Genomic DNA, 24,089 nt, shown 5'->3' on the forward strand with positions numbered 1-24,089 from the left:
CGCCCCCTTCCTTCCCAGCCCAATTTTCAGCTTTCATCACTCTCGCATTTTCAATGACAATTGTGCGGTCATGCTACACTGTACCCAAATTAAATTTTTATAATTTTGCTCACACAAATAGAGCTTTATTTTGGTGGTATTTATTCAGGACTCAGTTTTTTATTTTTTGCAATATAAGCGCAAAAAAGCGGAAATTTGGAAAAAAAACAATATTTTCTTTTTTCTATTTTAAAAGAAATCCAATAAAATCTAATTTTGTCATAAATTTAAGCCAAAATGTATTCTGCTACATGTTTTTGGTAAAGAAAATTCCGGTAAGTGTATAATAATTGGTTTGTGTGATCACAGACATATGTACGCAAATGATCATGTACATATGTGTGCAGGTGATCACGTACATATGTGTGCAGATAATCATTGGAACATGTGATTTTAGTGGGACATATGTGGGGGACATGTGTTTTTTTATTTGGGGACATGTCTTTTTATTATTTGGGGACATGTGTGTTTTGGGGACATGTGTGGTGACATGTGTATTGTGGTGACATGTGTGTTTACACTGTAGGTTTATACTAGACTGGTGATCAGTTAGTAAAAAGCTGTAAAAACAGCTCATACTCACTGATTACCAGCCGGCTGCAGCAATCTGCTCTCCTCTCCTCAGCGACGACTTCCGTGTGAGGAGAGGAGAGCCGATTGCCTAGCAACCGGCTGTTTGTTTACATCACATGACGGGCGTGATTGGACATGGCCGTAATGTGATCAGGAGGGCCAATAACAGAGCCCTCCTGCCGATCCGAGATGCGCAGTGTCCGGGTGACACGAGCACATCGGGATCGCGCCGCTGCGCGAGCACGTGCGCGATCCCCCTCTTTCTGAAGGACGTTCCTGAACGTCCTTTCAGAAGTAGAGAGCTCCCATCCGGCCGTACAGTGGTGTGAAAAAGTGTTTGCCCCTTCCTCATTTCCTGTTCCTTTGCATGTTTGTCACACTTAAGTGTTTCGGAACATCAAACCAATTTAAACAATAGTCAAGGACAACACAAGTAAACACAAAATGCAATTTGTAAATGAAGGTGTTTATTATTAAAGGTGAAAAAAAATCCAAACCATCATGGCCCTGTGTGAAAAAGTGATTGCCCCCTAAACCTAATAACTGGTTGGGCCACCCTTAGCAGCAACAACTGCAACCAAGCGTTTGCGATAACGTGCAATGAGGCTTTAACAGAGTCCTGGAGGAATTTTGGCCCACTCATCTTTGCAGAATTGTCCTAATTCAGTTACATTAGAGGGTTTTCAAGCATGAACGGCCTTTTTAAGGTCATACCACAACATCTCAATAGGATTCAGGTCAGGACTTTGGCTAGGCCACTCCAAAGTCTTCATTTTGTTTTTCTTCAGCCATTCGGTGGTGGACTTGCTGGTGTGTTTAGGATCATTGTCCTGCTGCAGAACCCAAGTTCGTTTCAGCTTGAGTACACGAACAGATGGTCGGACATTCTCCTTCAGGATCTCTTGGTAGACAGCAGAATTCATAGTTACTTTTATCACGGCAAGTCTTCCAGGTCCTGAAGCAGCAAAACAGCCCCAGACCATCACACTACCACCACCATATTTTACTGTTGGTATAATGTTCTTTTTATGAAATGCAGTGTTCCTTCTACGCCAGATATACTTGGACACACACCTTCCAAAGAGTTCCACTTTTGTCTCATCGGTCCACAGAATGTTGTCCCAAAAGTCTTGGGGATCATCAAGATGTGTTGTGGAGAAATTGAGACGAGCTTTGATGTTCTTTTTGCTCAGCAGTGGTTTTCTCCTTGGAACTCTGCCATGCAGGCCATTTTTGCCCAGTCTTTTCCTGATGGTGGAGGCATGAACGCTGACCTTAACTGAGGCAAGTGAGGCCTGCAGTTCCTTGGACGTTGTTGTGGGGTCTTTTGTGACCTCTTGGATGAGTCGTCGCTGCGCTCTTGGGGTAGTTTTGGGCGGCCGGCCACTCCTGGGAAGGTTCACCACTGTTCCATGTCTTCGCCATTTGTGGATAATGGCTCTCACTGTGGTTCGCTGGATTCCCAAAGCTTTGGAAATGGCTTTATAACCCTTTCCAGACTGATAGATCTCAATTACTTTCTTTCTCAATTGTTCCTGAATTTCTTTGGGTCTCGGCATGATGTGTAGCTTTTAAGGATCTTCTGGTAAACCTTACTGTGTCAAGCAGCTCCTATTTAAGTGATGCCTTGATTGTGAACAGGTGTGGCAATAATCAGGCCTGGGTGTGGCTAGAGAAATTTAACTCAGGTGTGGACAACCACAGTTATAGTATGTTTTAACAAGGGGGGCAATCACTTTTTCACACAGGGCCATGATGGTTTGGATTTTTTTTCACCTTTAATAATAAACACCTTCATTTACAAATTGCATTTTGTGTTTACTTGTGTTGTCCTTGACTATTGTTTAAATTGGTTTGATGTTCCGAAACACTTAAGTGTGACAAACATGCAAAGGAACAGGAAATGAGGAAGGGGGCAAACACTTTTTCACACCACTGTATATGTACATTGGCCGGGTGGGAAGTGGTTAAAGAGACAGTAACATTTCTTGAAAAAACATGAAAAATGTCTAGACAAAGTTCTGAGAAAACTTTTGTGGCTGAACCAACGCAGATTCATCATGCCTCTGAACCCGCAGATGTACAGGGAGCAGATCCTGCAGATATTGCCGAACAGACTGTAAAACCCAAACGTACAATAAAACCTTCACAGAAACTCAGAGAAAACTATGAAGCCACCAGAGATGGGTTCTCCAGCAATCTGGCAGACTTATGGGACAGAACTTCACACTGCATGTCAGTTTTGTCACACTTTAAAGATCAACCAGCTGAACTAAGAGACTCTATAGATTGCTTATCTGCACGAACACTACCAGCGGCTGTTTGAAAAATACACAGCTTTCTTACAGACTGTAATATAGAGGACTCTTCAGCAGAACTGACCAGGGCTGATGCACTAAACCAACAAAGGGATCTCTTAGTGCAAAATGCTCAGTGTAAAGCAGAACTCTGCATTGCTCAACTGCAGGAGACCAGATCTCACAGATCCACATTAACCAAGCACACTACACATTCTTCTAGATCCTCTCGCTTCAGAAGTTCAACAATAAGCGATAAGATAATAGAGGCCTGTGCTGATGCGGAATCAAAAAAGTGCAAATCTCTTTACCGGAAGGGAAGCAAAAATAGAAACACAAAAGGCAAAAGTGCAAAGTTCCTTTACCAGAAAGGAAGCAAAGATGAAAGCTCAACAAGCAGAAATAGAGGCAAAGATGAAAGCTCAAAAAGCAGAGGCAGATTCCCAATTAGATTCCCAATTAGATTCCCAATTAAAGATTCTGCAAATGGAAAGGGAGGATGCAGCTGCCCTAGCAAGGCTGAGAGTCCTCGAACAAGCGATGGGAGAAAGTGCTAACTCAGACTGGTCCATCCCAGCAGAACTGCAAGACCCAGTTGAACGCATGAGTGAATATGTACTAAAGCATAATGTTTACAATGATACAGAGTTATCTCCTGTACATCTTACTAACAACACTGTTCTGACTCTCAACACAGAGACCTCTCAGCTCCAAATGCCTGAGCCTCTTTAAGTCTACAACACAAGTGCATCTATGCAGCAAACCGCATCACCTCTTGCTGACAACAAGATGACTTCCAGTGACAAGCCACAGCTCAAGCCACGGCCAGTACAAGCATTAGGGATTACACCTCAGTTAAATGCTCTGCAACATTATTTCATCCTGGTGGTAAACCTCACCCTAATTCACCATAGAGCTTTCACACCCAAGGGGTTCCACAAGTTACTTTGGCACTGAAGAGTTAGAGACCAGACTTGAATGACTTTGTCAGATATATGGTACGCCATGAGCTCATTAACACTACCCTCTCAAGGTTTGACAACTGTCCGGAGAGCTACAGGGCCTGGAGATCAACCTTCAAAGATGCCATTGCTGATCTCAAGCTTACTACCAAGGAAGAACTTGATTTGCTCCATAAAGTGCCTGGGCCAGAATCTGAAGATCGTGTTAAAAGACTGAGAACAGTGCATGTTGACCACCCAGATTCAGGTCTTGTTGCTGCATGGGCAAGACTTGAGCATGCCTATGGTAGCTCTGAAGCCATAGAAAGCGCTCTACTCAAGAGACTGCAAAACTTCCCAAAAATAGGGAACAAAAACTACCGCAAGCTCCAAAATCTGAGTGACCTTCTCATGGAGCTGGAGTTGGCAAAGACAGGCCCACATCTACCTGGACTAAGCTTCCTGGACACTGCTCATGGTGTCACTCCAGTGGTGTCTAAACTGCCATACGGCCTGCAAGAGAAATGAGCACAACAAGGCTCAAGGTACAAAAGAGACTATAGCGAATCTTTTCCTCCATTGGCATATTTTGGCAGGTTCATCAGTGATCAAGCTTGGATGAGAAACGATCTCAGCTTCAGTGAACCCAACTTGCCTGCTTCATCATCATCATCTTCATCAAGGTGTGATAACATAGCAGCTAAACACAGAGACTTTAATAGAGCAATGCCTGTTAAAAGGACAGACATCTCACCACCCGTATCCTCTCCTGCTCACCAGAGCGATTTGGGTGACAGAGATAAAGACCATAATTGTCAGTGCCCTATTCACTATCCCCCTAATAAAATGAGGTGGGCTTAGGGCAAAGACGTTACAAGAGTGCAGGAAGATTCTTCAGAAACTTGAAATATGCTACAGGGGCTGTGCTTGTTATGGTAATTTTGCTAAAGACTGTAAAGTTGTCATCAAGTGCACAGAATGCAGTAGCGACAGACATGTTACAGCTATGCATCCGAGTCCACCCTCAGACAATTCACAGCAGCCTTATACCTCCAGCCCTGTCTCAAGTTATGGCAGGGAGCAAGGTCATGCTCCAGCCATAGCTAACATTTCTTCTTCATGCACAGAAGTCTGTGGGGAAGGCTTAGATCACAAATGCTGCACTAAGATATGCTTAGTTAAGATATACCCAAAGGGTCAACCTGAGGAAGCTATTAGGATGCCATAATAGATGAACAGAGCAACAGATCCCTGGTTAAGCTTATATTTTTTGAGATCTTTGGTGTAGAGGGACATGCATCACCGTATACTCTCAGAACTTGTTCTGGTCGTGAAGCGACCTTCGGTAGAAGGGCCGATGGGTTCATGGTCTCTCATATCAATAAGGAAGAGGATATACCCCTACCAACATTACTTGAGTGTGACCAGATACCAGATGAAAGGGAAGAAATTTCTACTCCAGAGCTGCATATCACCATCCTCATTTGAGACACCTTGTTAATGAAATTCTGGCAATGGACATGAATGCTGAAAACTTGTTCTTGCTAGGAAGAGACATTCTCAGCGCACACAAAGTACGCAAGCAGTGTAATCAACCTGATGATGCCGTTTACGCACAAAAACTCGATCTAGGCTGGGTAATCATTGGAGACGTATACATGCCTGGATAGAATGCGTACGTCTTCCGAGATCCACTCCTCCAAAACTTACATGTTAGGAAAGGGATGTGCATCCCACTTCAACAGTGCCCTCGCCATTATGAAGTAAAAGACAAGCCTCTTGACATCATCAAAGAACCTGATGTCACTCCTAACCTTTGTGCTAACAACCTAGGGACCACAGTGTTTTGTACTACAAGCAATGACAACAAAATTAAAGCCTTTCAACCTGGCGATCATGCCACAGGCTTGAAAGACTTGAATCTGGGAATGGAGATACCACCTGTACAGAGAAGTCTGGGCCTACGGTGGGACTTGTTAAAAGACACCTTCGGTTTTCAAGTCAGCTCTGCAGACAAGCCATTTACCAAATGTGGTGTACTGTCAGTGGTGAACAGCCTATACGATCCAGTGGGATTCGTAGCTCCCTTCACCATACAAGGTAAATTCTTACTTAGACAGTTCTCAGAGACTGTTAAAGATTGGGATGCCACACTACCAATAGATCACCTTTCAATGTGGGAATTCTGGAAACAATCTCTACATGCCTTAGATGGAATCTGTATACCACGCTGCTACATTTCTGCCTCCCTTGCCACAAGTCAGAGGAAAGAGCTTCACATCTTCTCAGATGCATCTATTGAGGCCATAGCAGCTATCGCTTACCTCAAGGTAAGAGATTCTTCTAAGCAAGCCCACATAGGGTTTCTGTTTGGGAAAGCTAAGTTAGCACCTAAACCTGAACACACGATTCCCAGGCTTGAACTTTGTGGGACAGTGCTAGCTGTAGAAATAGCAGATTTCATACTGCGTGAGCTAGACATTCAGATAGATGACGTCAGATTCTACACAGACAGCAAAGTTGTTCTGGGCTACATATACAACCAGACTAAACGTTTCTACGTCTATGTCAGCAACCGTGTAAAGAGTATCAGGAAACCTTTTAAACCTGAACAGTGGCATTATGTTCCATCTGAAATTAACCCTGCAGATCACGCCACCAGTCCAGTGTCTGCAAGTGTCTTCTTGGTTAACAGGTCCTGAATTCCTGCTGGATCATCCAGAAGAAACCACAGCTGAGGTCTTCAGTCTTATAGAAACTTCTCCAAGTGGAGAAGGCTTGTACGCACCACCACAAGGTTAGTTCATATTGCAGATTGCTTCCACGCAAAGTCCACAGATGCTCACTATCAAGGTTGGCACGTGCGCCAAAAGCTTTTTTCTGCAAAAGACATTGCTGAAGGTGAATTGATCATAATACGCAGTGTACAACAGAGTGTCTTTGGCTCAGAAATTAAATGTATCTGTGACAAGAGGGACATTGAAAAAAACAGTCTGATTGCCAACCTGAATAAATTCATTGACAATCATGGTATGTTAAGGGTTGGTGGACGTTTAAACAAGGCTGAGTTAAGTGAGCAAAAACATAATCCTCTCATTATACCTGCTCTCCATCACATCACCACTTTGCTCATACCACACTACCATGAAGGGGTTAAGCATCAAGGTACATACTTCGCAGAGGGTGCCATAAGAGCTGCAGGCCTTTGGATTATAGGGGTAAAAACACAGATCACAGCCACACTGCACAGCTGAGAGGGAAACATCAGCAACAGCAAATGTCAGATTCACTCATGTTGGTTTGGATGTCTTTGGGCCATGGATGGTAACAGCCCGCAGAACTTGAGGTGGCCAAGCAAAGAGCAAATGATGGGTAGCGCTGTTAACTTGCATGAGTGTGTGTGCAGTACACATTGAAGTAATAGAATCTATGGATGCCTCAAGTTTCATCAATGCTCTAAGACAATTCCTTGCCATCAGAGGACCAGTCAAGACACTAGATCTGACTGCGGAACTAATTTTGTTGGAGCCTATCAAGAGTTACAGCTCAACTCTAGGCCAATCCAAGACCCTTTACCTGAAAAGGGCTGTACATGGACTTTCAATCCTCTTCATTCTTCTCACATGGGTGGCTCATGGGAGAGAATCACATGTAAAATATCGGACTCTATGCTTATGGACTTTAACGCCACAAGACTTACCCACGAGATTCTAACCACCTTCCTGGCAGAGGCATCTGCCATAATCAATTCAAGACCACTTGTTCCAGTGTCCAACGATCCAGAGACTCCAACTATCCTTACCCCAGCCACTCTTCTTACCCAGAAGCTTGGGTCAGTTCCTGTTCCATCTGGAAGCTTTAAAAAAAGGAAATCTGTGCTATGACCAGTGGAAGCGAGCACAACACCTCACCAACTGCTTCTGGAATCATTGGAATATGGAGTATCTTTCTACTCTGCAAGGACGCAGGAAATGGCAACAGCTGAACCCTAACATACAAGTTGGAGATCTTGTTCTGCTTAAGGACCAGCAAGTTGAAAAAATCGAATGGCCCATGGGACCATGGGAATTTATTGTAAAGAGCGTTCCTAGTGATAACGGTAAGGTACGTAAGTTGGAGATGAAGGTTTCAAGACAAGGGACTGTAAAGACTTTCATCAGACCTATCACGGAACCTATTCTGCTCTTGCTCTTTGGAGAATGAACTTGTTTGCCTACGCTGCTGGATACTACCTGTGACTTAAAGAATAAAGTGACTTGAACTTTAGTTGACATAACTTGAAACCTTAAATTAAGAGTTATTGTTATTGCATTATATGCATGTTTTTTTTTTATGTCTTTCAGGTCTTTAAGACATCTAGCAAATTACACTGTTTGTTATTTGCAGTTGCATAACTACCGTTCTGATGTATATAGTGACATTTACCATGCCAGGCGGGGAGTGTGCTGTCCCAACAGGGCATAGCATTTATATAGATTGTTTGCTTAACCATTTTCTATGAACATTTATATTTAGTTCATATGCTGCTATCTAGTGACTTTTTGCGGTAATGCACTTGTTTTCTTATGTTCTTTTTCCCTTATGTTATGACACACTTCCTTTGTATGTAATGCTCCACCCTTCTTCCTGAGATTGTACTTCCTGTGTCATTGATGCTGTTACAGGCCTCATGTAGCAGGACACATGTATTCTGCATAGTAAGCTACAGACAATATCATCTTTTTTGGACCGCATAAATACTACAACCTATTCATCTGTTTGTATCCTGTAATCTGCTGTAACCTAATGTTCAGAATAAAAGCACCTTTGGTGAGTTCAAGCTATCTGATGAGGATTGTCCTCAGTGATTATATCTTATATAGGCTTCACAAAAATCACAGTCAGAATAGTGGGGGATGAGGGGGGGCGGAGGAGGAGGACAGGGAGCCTGAGAAGAAGGACACAGAGGGGGGCTTGAGGAGGAAGATACACAGAACAGTCGGGGATGATCGGTACAGCAGGAGGGACAGCTGTGATCACCGATCTCCCTGTATAGCTTTTTAGCCATCAGTTGTGGGAGGGAGAGAAGGAGAAGCTGATATCAGGTATAATGGGAGATTGGTGTTCACAGCTGTCCCTTCTGCTGCACCGATCATCCCCGGCTGTGAACCAGGGGACCATCAAGGATAAGCCCCACAGCTGGGATATCGGGCAAAATGTGGGAGGCTCCCGCACCTTGCGGGAGACTTGAGATGTCTGAAATGGTTTGCTATATCCAAGTTTCCCTCAACATATGTTGTGCCCAGTATTCATTTTAATGATCCCATTGTATTTTTTCCTTCTATCACGAATGTATCTGAAAATGTTTTGTATTTCCTTTCTTAATATATTTAGCAATTTCCACCTCTTTCTGTGCTTTGGCAGAACTTATACTATGTTTGGCCTCCTTTTGTCTATTTGTATACTGTTCTCTGTCAGCTACACCTCCTGTTTCCTTGAATCTACTATATGGTGATTTTTTTTTCCTTTACTATCCTACTTACCTCTTTAGTGAACCATATTGTTTTTTTCATCCATTTATCCTTACTAACTTGCCTGACATGTAAAAGTGCTCACTGATTTCTTGCTCCTGTCACTTTACTCCAACCTTTCAATAAATTTTTTAGTACACCCTAACTGTTGAATATCCTGGCTCAAATTCTGAAAATCTTTCTGTACAGAATGCACATCATTCTGGGACAAATCATTTGTGCCAAGGTGCACAACAACATCAACATTGGACTCTTCACTAGCTTTTTTGACAATTTTTTAAATGCAGCTTTTATCTCTTCTGTTTAGCACTGGTGCGCATTTAAGGAGAAAATTGTCCTCCAATTGTCACTCATTTAGATGTATTCTATGCCACCAATCCTCCCCCTATTACAAGCTTTTTTCAAGCAATAAACCTGAAAAAATAAAACCCCTAGACTGCTTATTGGAGCTGGTGTGCATGGACTGTTTCTTGGGTGACTGGTGGCATTGTTTGGGAAATAAGCAGTTATTATCAATCAGTGGCCCCTACAGGGTAGGGGCCACTGGTAGTAACATGATAGGAGAGCCTAGGAGGGTTTGATGAAAGGTTTCTCAACCTGGGCCTAACTGCCGTAATACCCATTAGTGAAATATTGTTATTGTTACACATTTAGTGAGATCTCAGGCAGAATCATTTTTGGTGGTAAAACAGAGGTTGCTGTTTTGGTGATTAGAAAATGGCTGGGTTTTACTGTATGGATCTCAGGTGGTGGCAGAAGATTGGCAATCTTAGTAGCAAGGAATTCATAGCTTGGGCATCCTACGTCTTACTGGGAATAATCCCAGCTGCAATTTTTGCAACTCCTCTTTACACAAGCTTTCCTTTTGGACACAGCTCAGAAGAAGCATGAAGAAAATTAGATCATCATGCACTGAACATATGGAGGTGCAGAAAATGCAAACATTTGCCTGCACAAGAGGAGAATGGCAAAGAAATAAGACAGGATTAAAGTTGGGAAATATACTGGCTGTGTGAGCTTTTTCCTATTAATAGCATTGGAAACAAGTCCCTGGCTAGAGAAATATTGACCAGGTGGCAACCCCAGTTGGAATTGACCTAATGCTTATGCAAAAGAGGGAAACACCTAAAGCAGAAAGAGCCTGTGACTTTACATAACAGTGACAGGTACAGTTTGTTGGAAACAACATGAAGGCCAGTGGAAAACTAAACATGAGCTAGATAATGAATGCAGCAGACTTCCTCAGTTTGTGATATGTGATATGGTTCTTACTGCTGAATAATTTTTGTCATTGTCTTTAAAGGACTCCAAGGGGCATATATTTATCTATAAGCAAAAGCATCATGAACAAAATTTTCAGACAGGGAGGACAACGATTAAAAGGAATTAGAAGGAAAGGAGTCTCTCAACTAGAACCCCAAGGACCTAAGAAACAGCAATCATGATTTGATGATTTAAGAAAGATTTTTTTTTTTATGGATTATTTATTGGGAAACAGTAGCACCATTGCAGTGAGCACAGCTACTACGTACATTTGACAATGGCACAGCGGGACATTGGACAATGAAATAAAATACATCTCTATTTTTTTATAAGATACTTTTCCAATGGTACAATGGGACCATCACCGTACATTTTGGCCAAAAGTCCAATAGTAGGGTCACCTACCAATGAAATAAATAGACTTTTTAAATAGAATAGAATACGATATTAAAAAAATATTCCTGTTGGGGAATGGGCCATTGATGTAAACAATAGCAAGACTATTGAATGTCACAAGTACAGTTAGTACTGATCATGGTTTGCAAACTGTTGTAAAAAATGTGCCCCGTTGTTTATGTAGGACAAGAAGGAAAATGACTTGAAAATGAAAAGACTATTAGCACTGCCACTCAGAAACTAGCAGAAATGGGTCACAGACATCAATAGAAGAGAAAATACTGGCAGTTCTAACCTTTCTGTATTCTGTATAAAGTGTCTCACAAGGTAAAATCTTTTTTTTATTTTTTGGATAGAGATGGGTTAGAACCTCTGTCAAGCTTATATTTTAGTCTGTGTCCTTATTGCGGAAATTCACCTCTCTATTTGTACTGTTGTCTATTGTCACCAAGAATGAAAGTGAGGAGTACGTCCGTCTAAATTTTAGAGCTGCTCCCAGAACAAGACGTAAAGGGAGCTATACCGAACAGGGGAATTTCTCACGCTTTGGGAGATTTCCTCTGACTTCCTGTTGTGTCTCTGGAACAGAAAATGAAGGTAAATTTTCCCAACGGGACAGATACATCAAAAATTAACTGGCAGGGGTTTTAATCTTTCCTTACTGTATCCAAAACATATACTTTAGGGAAAAAGTGTTATTGCTGCCCATATTAATTTCCACTCATTCCTTATCCCAGCTGGAACCAGTCATCAGAACACAAAGTGTAGAAAAATGTAATTCTTTCTCACTGTCTATAAATAAATAAATAAAAGGTTTTTTTGATGGTTTTTACAATGGAGTTTTAGGTCTCTGTGAACTTCTCAAACACCAAAAATGCTTAGCCGGGATTGGGAATTTATATGGGCTCTTTGTACATATAGGCTGAAGAGCTTGGAGCTGTTACAGACAAACTGTATGTTGGACCATCTGTGCTATCTGCATGTTTAAAGAAGATGTATGTTCTAAAAAGGGATGAGGTTTCAGAGTCTAGTCGTTTGGTGTTCTCAGCAGTCTCACAGTCAGTAGATTGATGTGTGGCTATAGAAATGGAGACTTAATCAGAAAGCACTACTTCAGAATTTGAATCCAAACGTGAGCAAGATTTTTGAGGACGTGGGCACCTGTTACTGGGTAGTCAAGACGAACATGGTTCCTCTATGGTTTCTTGGGAAAGCTATCTGATTGTATATCAGCAATCTTGGGTCAGGCAGAGCCTATGTAAAGTGATACTAAACACACTTTCATTTAAATTGTCCCTTATTTTAATTTTAAAAAAACCTCTAAGTACTTTTTTCCTAGTCGAAATACAGCTGTTACATGACACAGCTCTTTCCCAGCCTGTCCACAGGAAAACATAAACAGGAGGAGCTTCTAGTCCTCGGCTGCTGGTCACATGTTAAAAAATAAATAAATAAAAAAGCCATTGGAATACAGAGTAAAAATAAATATCAATAAACTGTTTTTAATTGGCATATAAATATATATTTGAAATTAAATCTTTATTATTTTGTGGAAATACCATGGTGTAGCTTTCTGACAGTCACAGGCTGTGTCGTGCCCCTTCAGCCTCTGTCTTAGGGCACTTTCACACTGGGGCGGGGCATCGGGGTAAAGCTATTTTTAGCGGTGCTTTACTGTCGTTTTAGCAGCGCTTTTCGGCTGCTAGCTAGCAGCCGAAAAACAGTTAAAAGCTCCCGCAAAGTGCTACCCATTGTATACACCGCTCCTACAGCTCCTCAAAGATGTTGCTTGCAGGACTTTTTTTAGTGCCCTGCCAGCGCACCGGCCCAGTGTGAAAGCCCTTGGGCTTTTAAACTGGAGTGACAGGAGAGGCGCTTTACAGGTGCTATTTTTAGTGCTATAGCACCTGTAAAGCGCCTCAGTGTGAAAGTAGCCTTAGAATAAGAGGGAGGAGAAACCTCCATTAATCTACATATATCCTGCCCGATTGTGTTTTGCTGGTTAGTGGGCATGGAGGAGAAAGGAGGGAGAGGGCTGTCATTAACCACTGTGTATACACCCACATGTGTGACTCTATAGTCACATGGGCTGCTCAGATGTGATAGGGAGGAAATACTCAGCATAGATGAATGAATGAATGAAATACTTGTATAGCGCACAATGCGAACTGAATTGCCTCTAGGCGCTGTGGCGAGCTTTGATTATCTGCTAAAAGAGGAAGGTCTTGAGTTTTTTCCTAAATGCCAGGTGATTTTCTTCCAGGCGGATGTTGATTGGTAGAGCATTCCATAGCCGAGGCCCTTGGACAGCGAATCTCCGATTACCCTTGGATTTATACCGGGCTTTGGGCACGAGGAGGAGGTTTTTGTTGGCTGATCGAAGACTGCGGTTTGGTGTGTAATGATTTATTTTCTCCATTAGGTATTGCAGAGCTTCTCTATGCACGCATTTGTGGGTGAGGCAAAGGGTCTTGAACGTGATCCGATTTTTTACGGTTAGCCAATGTAAGCTCCTCAGCGAAGGAGAGATGGATTCCCAGGGTTTTTTTCCTGTTATCAGCCTTGCCACCGTGTTTTGGATCAGTTGTAATCGCGCAAGTTGATATTGTGGTAATCCTATGTAAAGTGAATTTACGTAGTCCAGACATGAATTAATGATTGTTCCAACTACCACTGCTTTGTCATTCTTTGGGATAAAAGGGATGAGTCTGCGAAGCATGCGCAGCAGATGGTGAGATCCACTGACTACAGATCCTATTTGTGCATCCATTGACATTTGTGCATCTAAAATAACCCAGAGACTCTTCGCTTTGGTCTTTGGGGAGATAGTCTGCCCAAAGACGGTTGGTGGAGACCAGGAGGTTTTGGTTGCGGGCTTATGATTTGGGTGTAAGATAAGAAGCTCTGTCTTTGATTCGTTCAGCTGGAGGGAGTTAGTGGTCATCCAGTCCTCTATTGATTTGAGGCAGTTTTCAAGTTGTTGTTGGTGATCTTTTTTTCCATTTATCCGGAAATAAAGTTGCGTGTCGTCAGCGTAAGAGTGGAAGCAGAGATCTGAGCATCTGATGATTTGAAGGAGTGGGCAAATGTAAATGTTGAAGAGAACAGGTGACTAGGTACTTACCTGTGTGTAGTGTATATATGTCTTTTTGAATGTTTTTTCTCTTTGTATATTTGCTTTTCAGTTCATTCATACATACCGTAACATTTCTAAGGAAGATCAATGAGCGAAACATGTAGAGTGGTAAATGTTGAAGAAAACGGGTGACAAAGGAGAGCCTTGAGAGACTCTGCAGGTGACTGCCCGAGTTTCGGAGAGGAATTTTCCTAGTTTCACTGTCTGTGACCGATTACCTAGGAAGGACGCAAACCATTGGAGATCTATGTCTTGGACTCCGGCTACTTCTGTGAGGCGGACAAGTAGAGTATTGTGATCTACTGTATCAAACGCTGCACTTAAGTCTAGCAATACGAGGAGACACGGCTCTCCGTCATCTGCTGCTTCGAGGGCGTCATCCCAAATCTTGAGGAGAGCTGTTTCTGTTCCATGACCCGGGCGGAAGCCTGATTGCAGCGGGTCCAGGAGTTTGTGAGTATCCAGGTGAAGTTGTAGCTGATGTACTACAGCTTTCTCCATGATCTTCGAAATGGTGGTGAGGCTCGTAATTGGCCTACGGTTGTTTGGATCCTGAGGGTCCAGGTTTAGTTTTTTGAGTAGAGGTTTGACAATGCCTTGTTTGAGGATGCTGGGAACAATTCCCTTCGTGGAATGATCGGTTTATGAGGTGGGTTATGGTTGGAGCCACGATGTTGGAGCATTCTTTCAGTAGTTTTGTGGGGATGATGTCAATAGGTGAGGTACTGTCACGCAGTTTATTAATGATGTTTTTTGCGGTGTCTACGGTAATTGGGGATAGTGAAAATTTTGGCAGTTGCGGTATGTTGGTGCAGACATCCTCTTTATGTATTTGCTGGCTGAGGTCGGATGTTTTCTTCTGACAAATTGTTTCCCTGATGGTTTTGACTTTATCGATGAAAAAATCCGACAGTTTGTCACAGTAATCCTGGGATTCACTTTCTGGAGGTTCTAGGCACACCCGATTCATTGATTGATTAACCAGTTTAAACAGTTCCCGTGGTTGGTTTGCGGCCGTTGAGATTGTATATGAGAAGTGGTCCTTTTTGGCTTTGAAGATTGCTTTCCGATAATTCTCTGTGAGACCTTTGTAGTTAAAGTGGTTTTCCTCTGTGGTACTTCTTCTCCATGTTCTTTCCGCTCTTCTGCGTTCTTGCTTTAGTACGGCGAGGGAGCTATTAAACCATCCAGAGTTTTTCTTCCGGATGAGAGCCCTGCGTTTTGGTGCTACCGAGTCTGCTGATTGCAGCAATGCCCTGTTCAGGGAGTTGAGTGTTTCTTTCGTAGAGTGGTTTAAGGTTATTGTAGTTATCTTGTTGGACAGAGTGGATTTGAAGGATTCGGAGTACAGTTTTTTATGCGATCTGGTCCAGTGCGTTGTTGTTACAGGATTCCCTTTTTTCGTTGGTGATGTTGGTAGCGATTTTGAATTTGATGGCGTGGTGATCCGTCCATGGCAATGTTATGTTGTCGAGTGTGTTGACGTCAATGTTCTGTTTGAAAATGAGGTCCAGGGTGTGTCCTGACCCATGCGTGGGAGTCTTTATCAGTTGCTGGAGACCCAGTTCTTCTAGTTGATTAATGCAGGCAGTCGCGATGGGGTCTTTGGGCTCGTTTGCCCAAAGGTTGAAATCTCAGAGTGCCAGGAAATTTTTGAATTTTAGGGTGTGCATTGGGAAGGATTCCATGAGGGGTGAAAGAAGATTGGACTTTGGTCCCGGTGGTCTGTAGCACAGTAGAATATGAGTGGTGTCATGGGGTGTTGGTTGAAGATGTAGCGTCAGGGTTTCCATAAAAGGCACTGGGTTCTGAGATAATGGTTTAGTGAGATCCAGGTGACCTTTAAAGATCACTGCTAGGCCTCCTCCTTTTTTCCCTATCCGGTGTTCGGTTAGGATCCTGTAGTTTTCCGGCACCAATTCGGTAAGGATGGTGTTGCAGTCAGAGGTTAACCAGCTTTAGGTGATGAAGAGGCAGTCTACATTGTTCTCGATGATGAAGTCGTGTACTTCCAGTCTATATTTGACTGCAGACCTGGCGTTAATCAAGGCGCAATCTAATTGTAGAGGTCGAGTAGATGTCTTCCTGTGGTTGGGAGCTGGTTGTCGTCCGGTTTTTAATAGTTGTTCTCTTTGAAGTATTTTTTGTATGGAAGATGGCAATGTGGTGTTGATGTTCCTTAGTCTGTGCAGAACTTCAGCTGAGTATTTGAAGCAGCACATGGTTTGTGGATTCTGTTGATGGTACTATGGGCCTAAGATGATGATCCTGGTCAGGGTATTGATCCTGAGGAGGGGCTAGGTATCAGACTTGCCGCCGTGCTTGAGGCTATTAGCGCGCAAGTTGATCAGGGGATGCCTATATGGATGCGGAAGGAGTTGTTGTATTCGGTTTCTGGCTGTTCCGGCTACCTTTACTTGAGGTGAAGGTCTCCGCTCAGCAAATAAATCTGGCTGTGATCTGGAGTAGTCGTCCTAGGATAGCGTGAAAAATGGAATGGAGGCTGGAGGTAGCGGTATGCTAACCTATGGTTGTTCCTGATTGTTCCAGAGGAAGGAGAAAAAAAACCCTAGCAGTAGCAGCCAAACGCACCAGTGGGGCAAAAATTCCTTCCTGACCCGTAGGCGGTCGGACGGAGTCCCTGGAACAATCACTAGGGGGGGGGGTGGAGGTTCGAGCTTACCTGGCTGCGGTGGTCCCCTTTAAACACTTTGGTTCTGGTGAATCTGGCTTGCTGTCAGCCTCATGTTTCTGGAGAGCTGTCTGGTTGCCCCTTGCAGTGGGATCTTTAAAATGGAGGGGAGGATGGAGGTAGGATAGAGGTTAGAGACTCCTGTCTTAACTCCTGTTTTCAACTCCTGGTTATTAACTCTCCACTTTAGTTCAAAAATCCACTTGTGTTCACAAAATCCACATGCAAGCCACCATCAGGGAGCAAGCTCCTGGAGGAGTTTGTATAACTACCTTTTATACACCTGTGCACAATTAACCCCTCCCCTAAATTGGCAGGAAGAAAGAGAAAAAAAATGCTGTTTAAAAAGTGTCAGAAAAAAGGTATTTTAAAACCTGCTAGCAAATGTATTAATAAAGGAGGGGAGAAAAATAAATAAACACCCCCAAAAACAACACTTGCAAGCAGAAGCAGTCAAGCAGAAGCAGTCAAAGCACAACTCCTGGTTATTAACTCTCCACATTAGTTCAAAAATCCACTTGTGTTCACAAAATCCACATGCAAGCCACCATCAGGGAGCAAGCTACTCACTGGAAACTGAGCATGTGCAGAGTTGCCACCACAGCTGCAAAATCTCTAGCTGAATTGGGGACATGAACAGAAGGTGGAGATAGAGAGCAGCAGGATCAACCAGGTTTTCTGCAGAATACAGAAAACAAATCTTACAGTGACTGTCTGAGTATGAAGAACAGCATGTAATACAGCATTTATTGATAGTTTTTTTTTTATGATGTGGGTTTAGTGACACTTTAATGCCCGGGCTTCTTGGGGCAAGCATTTTGCATGCGGATAGTGTTGGGACAGGTCACCCATCTGACAGGGACAGTGATTATCAGCAAGGAGAGGTTCCAGACAAATCAGGACATCCTTCCATCTTTCTGGAGACCTCCCCATTTGGGCTTGGACAGGTCTTGGCTGCATTGCACCCCTTTAGACAGATGCTGCTGACACATCTGAGACCTGCTCTGCTACACATTGCTGTTACATGCCGTGAGTTTTCTCGGTCTGGTGCCTTCCCACTGGGTTTGTTGTGAATTCCTGGATTCTGCATTAATACAAATTCACTTCTCTGCAACAGGACTTCTCTGCAAGCGGCACCACACTGCACCTCTCCACGTACATCGTGATCAGTTATGAAACCAGCCATTTGATGGTCTAAACAGTTTGGTTGCGAGCACAACCAATGTGACAGTTGCATTCCTGGCACATGCTGGGAATGTAACTGTTTTTTGAAACTGTAATTCTATGGGTTTAGTAAGAGAAATATAGAGGCTATCATTGCAGACCTCATTTTGAACCTGTCAGTTGCCTAACTAATAAGCTGATTTGGATACATTCAATCCACTGACCTGAAACAAACAAGCCTATCTAAAAAGTCAGAGGAAAGGCAGAAGTCCTTATCTGTACATTGAATTGAGGCTAAAGATGTTGAAGGTTGGCATGACAGCTAGGGTTGACACCTGTTCGGGATTCACCTGGACAGTCCGGGTTTTGAATCATGTGTCCGGGTTTCAGTCCACCTGAAACCCAGACACATTATTCAGACATGAATGTGGCTCAAAACAGGGCTTGACAGGAGGGTGGAGGGGTGCTATGTGACCTCATTACTATTCTCTTTGGAGTGCCAAAATGTGTCCCAGGTCTGTTACAATACTATAGTGTATACTAAAACAAAAACAATTTACTGTGCGCAGCTAAATTGTTCAGGTTTGGCTTGAAGAAAAAATAGCAACCCTAATGACAGCCAGGCAACTAACATTGCAGAATGTGAATACAGTCATGGCAGTCTGCATGTTTCTTTCAGGAAAGGTTTCTTTTAAACATTGGTGTTTCACAATGGGTATTAAATTAAATTTGTTCATTTTGTTACACCCCCAGGTTTTCCTGTGCCCAAACTGGAACAGTTTTCATAGTCAGATTTTGAAAATGGATTCTTTTAAAGCTCTGAAAGAGGACATCTGTCTTGGAATTTTTGGTGCCAGACTCACAGATAAAGATAGCATTGAATAGCAAGAGAAAACAGTGCAAGATTGGCCTGTACTACACTTCAGTATGATGTCTGTGATCAGTGATATCATTTACTCCATTCCATAAAATGTTATATAAAGAAAACTATAAGAAAACTATACAGTGTAGTACAGCCTCTAATGAATAAATATTACAATATAAACAATGTGCTAATGATTAAAATAGATAAGCATCAATCTCCATATAACAAACAAAGCGATATACAGTAATTGTGAAATGACAATACAAATACAATTTAAAAAAGTCAGTTTGGAAAATAAATTCAATTGAGAAATGTAAATAGTCCACCAAGTGTCTATGCTTGCAGTATTCAGTGACTACCACCAGGGGCGTAACTATAGAGGGTGCAGCAGTCGCGACCGCAACTGGGCCCTGTGATGCAGGGGGCCCATGCAGCCCCCTCTACATATGGCCGGCAGCAGCATAGGCAGCTAGCACACACTATTACATACCCCTTCCATATCCCCCTGGGGACAGGGACCCCTTCTCACGTGAGGACAGGGACCCCCACCTCCCCTGGGGACAGGGACCCCTTCTCACCTGGGGGCAGTAACTTCATCTGCTCTGGAGAAAAGGACCTCATCTCTTCTGGGGACGGGGGACCAATTCTGCCTAGGGACAGTCCCCCAATGGGGAACCTAAAAATGTAAAAAATAAATAAATAAAAACTACTGATACCAGTGGTGGAACTACAGGGCTCACAAAGGTCATACCTGTGGCCACGCCCTGGAGTTCCACCGCTGGACTCGGAGAGAAGGGCCCTGGCTGGGGTTCAGGGGGGCCCTTCATGGTTTCTTGCATCGGGGCCCTGAAGGTTCTAGTTACGCCACTGACTACCACCACTCGTGCTCCACTAGCCGCTCACCTTAAAGTTCCACTCAAAAATGGAGACCCCCTGACATGCCACATTTGGCATGCCATTTTTTTGGGGGGTGGATACCCTCTTTTTAGAGGGTTCCAGCTCCCAATTCCTCCTGGTGCAACGTGGCACCAGAAGGGAGATCATCTCTCCCCCCTCCCTCCTTGCAATCACCTGGGACACGTCACATGCGCTTCATTCCCCCATGTCTCTGGACCCTGTCTGATTATTAAAAGTCAGCAGCTGAAGTATTTGTAGCTGCTGACTTTTTTTTTTTAAGCGGAACTCCGCTTTAATGTCATGACCCCTGCATTATCAGTCAGGTCACAACAAGCAGTGGTTCCCTTTAAGGGACTCAATGGTGGGAATATGCTGTCCTCAATCCTCCAAATCTCCTCTATCTCAGTGCCAACTTCCAAGTGAGCCGATACACATGTAGAGATGAAGGATAAAGAATTAAAACAAAACAATCCAAATGAATTTGGAGTGCAGACTTTCAGCTTTAATTCAAGGGATTGAAGAAAAATATATAGTACACATTTTAGGAACTGCAACCATTGTTATATACAGTCCCCCCCCCCCCCCATTTTCAGGGGCTCAAATGTAATTGGACAAATGAATATAATTATAAATAAAATGTTCATTTTTAATATTTTGTTGAGAATCCTTGACTGCCTGAAGTCTGGAACCCATGGACATTACCAAAGCCTGTGTTTTCTCCTTTCTGATGCTTTGCCAGGCTCTAACTGTAGCTGTCTTCAGTTGTTCTCTGTTTGTCAGTTTTTCTGCCTTTAGTTTTGCCTTCAGCAAGTGAAATGCATGCTTAATTGGGTTGAAATCAGGCGATTGACTCAGCCATTGCAGAATATTCTACTTATTTTCCTTCAAAAGCTCCTGGTTTGCTTTTGCTGTGTGTTTTGGATCATTGTCCATCTGTACTGTGAAGCGCCGTCCAATCAACTTTGCTGCATTTGGCTGAATCTGAACTGATAATATATCTCTAAACACTACAGAATTCATCCATCTGCTTCTGTCTTCTGTCACATCATCAATAAAAACCAATGACACAATGCCACTGGAAGTCATGCATGCCCATGCCATCACACTGCCTCCACCATGTTTTACAGATGACGTTGTGTGCTTTGGATCATGAGCTGTTCCAAGCCTTCTCCACACTTTTTTCTTCTCGTCATTCTGGTACAGAATAATCTTTGTTTCATCCATCCAAATAATGCTTTTCCAGAACTGGTCTGTTTTTTTAGATGTTTTTTTTAGAAAAGTCTAATCTTGCTTTTCTATTGTTCAGTCCTATAAATGGTTTGCACCTTGTGGTGAACCCTCTGTATTTGCTCTTGTGAAATCTTCTCTTGATTGTAGACTTTGACAATGAAACGCCCACCTCCTGGAGAGTGTCCTTCATGTGCCTGGATGTTGTAAATGTTTTTTTTTTTTTTTACCATACAGAGGATCCTGGGATCATCCACCACTGTTGTCGTAGATGTCCAGGCCTTTTTATGTTGCTGAGCTCACCAGTGTGTTCTTCTTTCCTCAAAATGTAGCAAACTGTTGATTTGGCTACTCCTAATGTGACTGCTATCTTTCTGAGGGACTTGTTTTAGTTTCTGAAGCCTTGCAATGGTCTGTTTCACTTGCATGGATATCTCCTTTGAACGCATGATGTAGGTTCACAGCAATAGATTCCAAATGCAAATACCACACTTAGAATCCACTCCAGATCTTTTACCTGCTTAATTGATGAAGAAATAATGAAGGAGTAGCCCACACCTGGCCATGAAACAGCTTTTGATTCAATTGTCCAACTACTTTTGGTCCATTGAAAAAGGGGGGTGGCTATTCTTAAGAGCTGTAATTCCTCAAACCCTTTCTCTGATTTGGGTGTACATACCCTCAAAAGAAGCCTGAGAGTGTGCACTTTTAACCCATCTTCATTATATAACTATAACTTGAATATCTTTTGGTAAATACCTGAAAAAAATGTAAAATTGTGCCTGTGTCCAAATATATATGGACCCAACTGTATATAATGTTACAACCAAAAATTTAAATGTATTTTATTGGGATTATATGTGATAGACCAACACAAAGTGACACATAATTGTGAAGTGGAAGGAAAATGATAAATGTTTTTAAACATTTCTTACAAATAAATATCTACAAAGTCTGGGGTGTATTTGTATTCAGCCCCCTGAGTCAATAATTTGCAGAACTACCATATTTATCGGCGTATAACACGCATAGGCGTATAACACGCACATTCATTTTAAGAGGGAAGTTTCAGGAAAAAAACGTACCTTTTAAATAAGGAACTTTGAAGCAAAATAAAGGTTAGTGCCTATCTGCAGCCTCACCATTGCCATCAATGCAGCCTGATCAATGCCCATCTGCAGCCACACAAGTGCCATCAATGCAGCCTCACCATTGGCATCAATGCAGCAGCCTCACCATTGCCATCAACGCAGGAACAGGGAGGGGGGCAGGACGAGCGCCAACAGATTGCATACAATGCAAAACTCCTATGATAGACAGAACAGTGGTCCAATGGCTTCCCAGGACTTCCTATTACAGAGGCCGCCAAGTAAACAGGAGATTCTCACTGTATGTAATCTGACGGCACTTGTTCCGTCCCCCTCCCTGTCCCCTCCGAGGCAGCTAAAATTGTAGTATTGGCATACAACACGCACACTCTATTTGCACCCAATTTTCATGGTGAAAAAGTGAGTGTTATATGCCAATAAATACAGTACTTTTCGCTGCAATTACAGCTGCAAGTCTTTTTGGGTATGTTTCTACCAGCTTTGCTCATCAGATTTGATGGAGAGCGTCTGTGAACAGCAATTTTCAAGTCTTTCTACAGATTGCCAATGGGATTTAGGTCTGGACTTTGACTGGGCCATTCTAACACATGAATATGTTTTGATCTAAACCATTCCATTGTAGCTCTCGCTGTATGTTTAGGTTCGTTGTCCTGCTGGAAGGTGAGCCTCTGCTCCAGGTTTTCTTCTAATCTTGTACTATATTTGGCTCCATCCATCTTCCCATCAACTCTCACCAGCTTCCTTTTCCCTGCTGATGAAAAGCTTCCACACAACATGATGCTGCCACCACCATATTTCACAATGGGGATGGTGTGTTTAGAGTGATGTGCAGTGTTTTCTGCCACTCGTAGCGTTGCTTTTAGGCCAAAAAGTTCAATTTTGGTCTTATCTGACCAGAGCACCTTCTTCTACACTTTACTGTGTCCCTCACATGGCTTCCCGCAAACTGCAAAAAGGTCTTTTCATGGCTTTCTTTCAATAATGTCTTTCTTCTTGCCACTCTTCCATTAAGGCCAGATTTGTGGAGTGTACGACAAATAGTTGTCCTGTAGACAGATTCTCCCACCTGAGCTGTAGATCTCTGCAGCTCCTCCAGAATTACCATGGGCCTCTTGGCTGCTTCTCTGATTAATGCTCTCCTTGCCCAGCCGGTCAGTTTAGGTGTACGGACGGCCATGTAGGTTTGTAGCTGTGCCATACTCTTTCCATTTTCGGATGATGAATTAAACAGTGCTCTGTGAGATGTTCAAAACTTGGGATATCTTTTTATAACCTAACCCTACTTTAAACTTCTCCACAACTTTATCTCCTCCCTGTCTGGTGTATTCCTTGGCCTTCATGATGCTATTTGTTTGTGAAGGTTCTCTAACAAACATCTGAGGGCTTCACAGAATAGCTGTATTTATACTGAGATTAAATTACCCACAGTTGGACTCTATTTACTAATTAGTTGACTTCCGAAGGCAATTGGTTCCACTAGATTTTAGTGAAGGGTATCAGAGTAAAGGGAGCTGAATACAAATGCACCCCACAATTTTCACATATTTATGAGTAAAAAAATGTAAAACCATTTATCTTTTTCCTTTTCACTTCACAATTATGTGTCACTTTGTGTTGGTTTATCACATAAAATCACAATAAAATACATTTATACACATATTTATTTTTGGTTGAAACATGACCAAATGTGGAAAACTTCAAGGCACTGTATATATTTTAGAAGGCCAGTATGGTGGCCTGAATTCATGAGAGGATCCCGGTTGGTATTTAAGCTGGCTTCTCGCCCTTGCTCTCTGTCGATACCAGTGCGCAATACTACATGTCACTGGACCGGCTCATCCCAACTCACTTTGTTTTTGTGAGACTGTTCGTTCGATTACACATGTCTTGCAGATTTCTCGTACATGCTCTTCATCTGCGGTTCTCGCTGTTGCAGGTGGGGTTCGTACCTTTTCATTCATAGTTACGATACATTATGTT

The sequence above is a fragment of the Lithobates pipiens genome, unplaced genomic scaffold, assembly GCF_037356315.1.
Source record: "Lithobates pipiens isolate NorthernLeopardFrog02 unplaced genomic scaffold, aLitPip1_a1.2 Scaffold_8, whole genome shotgun sequence".
Lineage (NCBI taxonomy): Eukaryota > Metazoa > Chordata > Amphibia > Anura > Ranidae > Lithobates > Lithobates pipiens.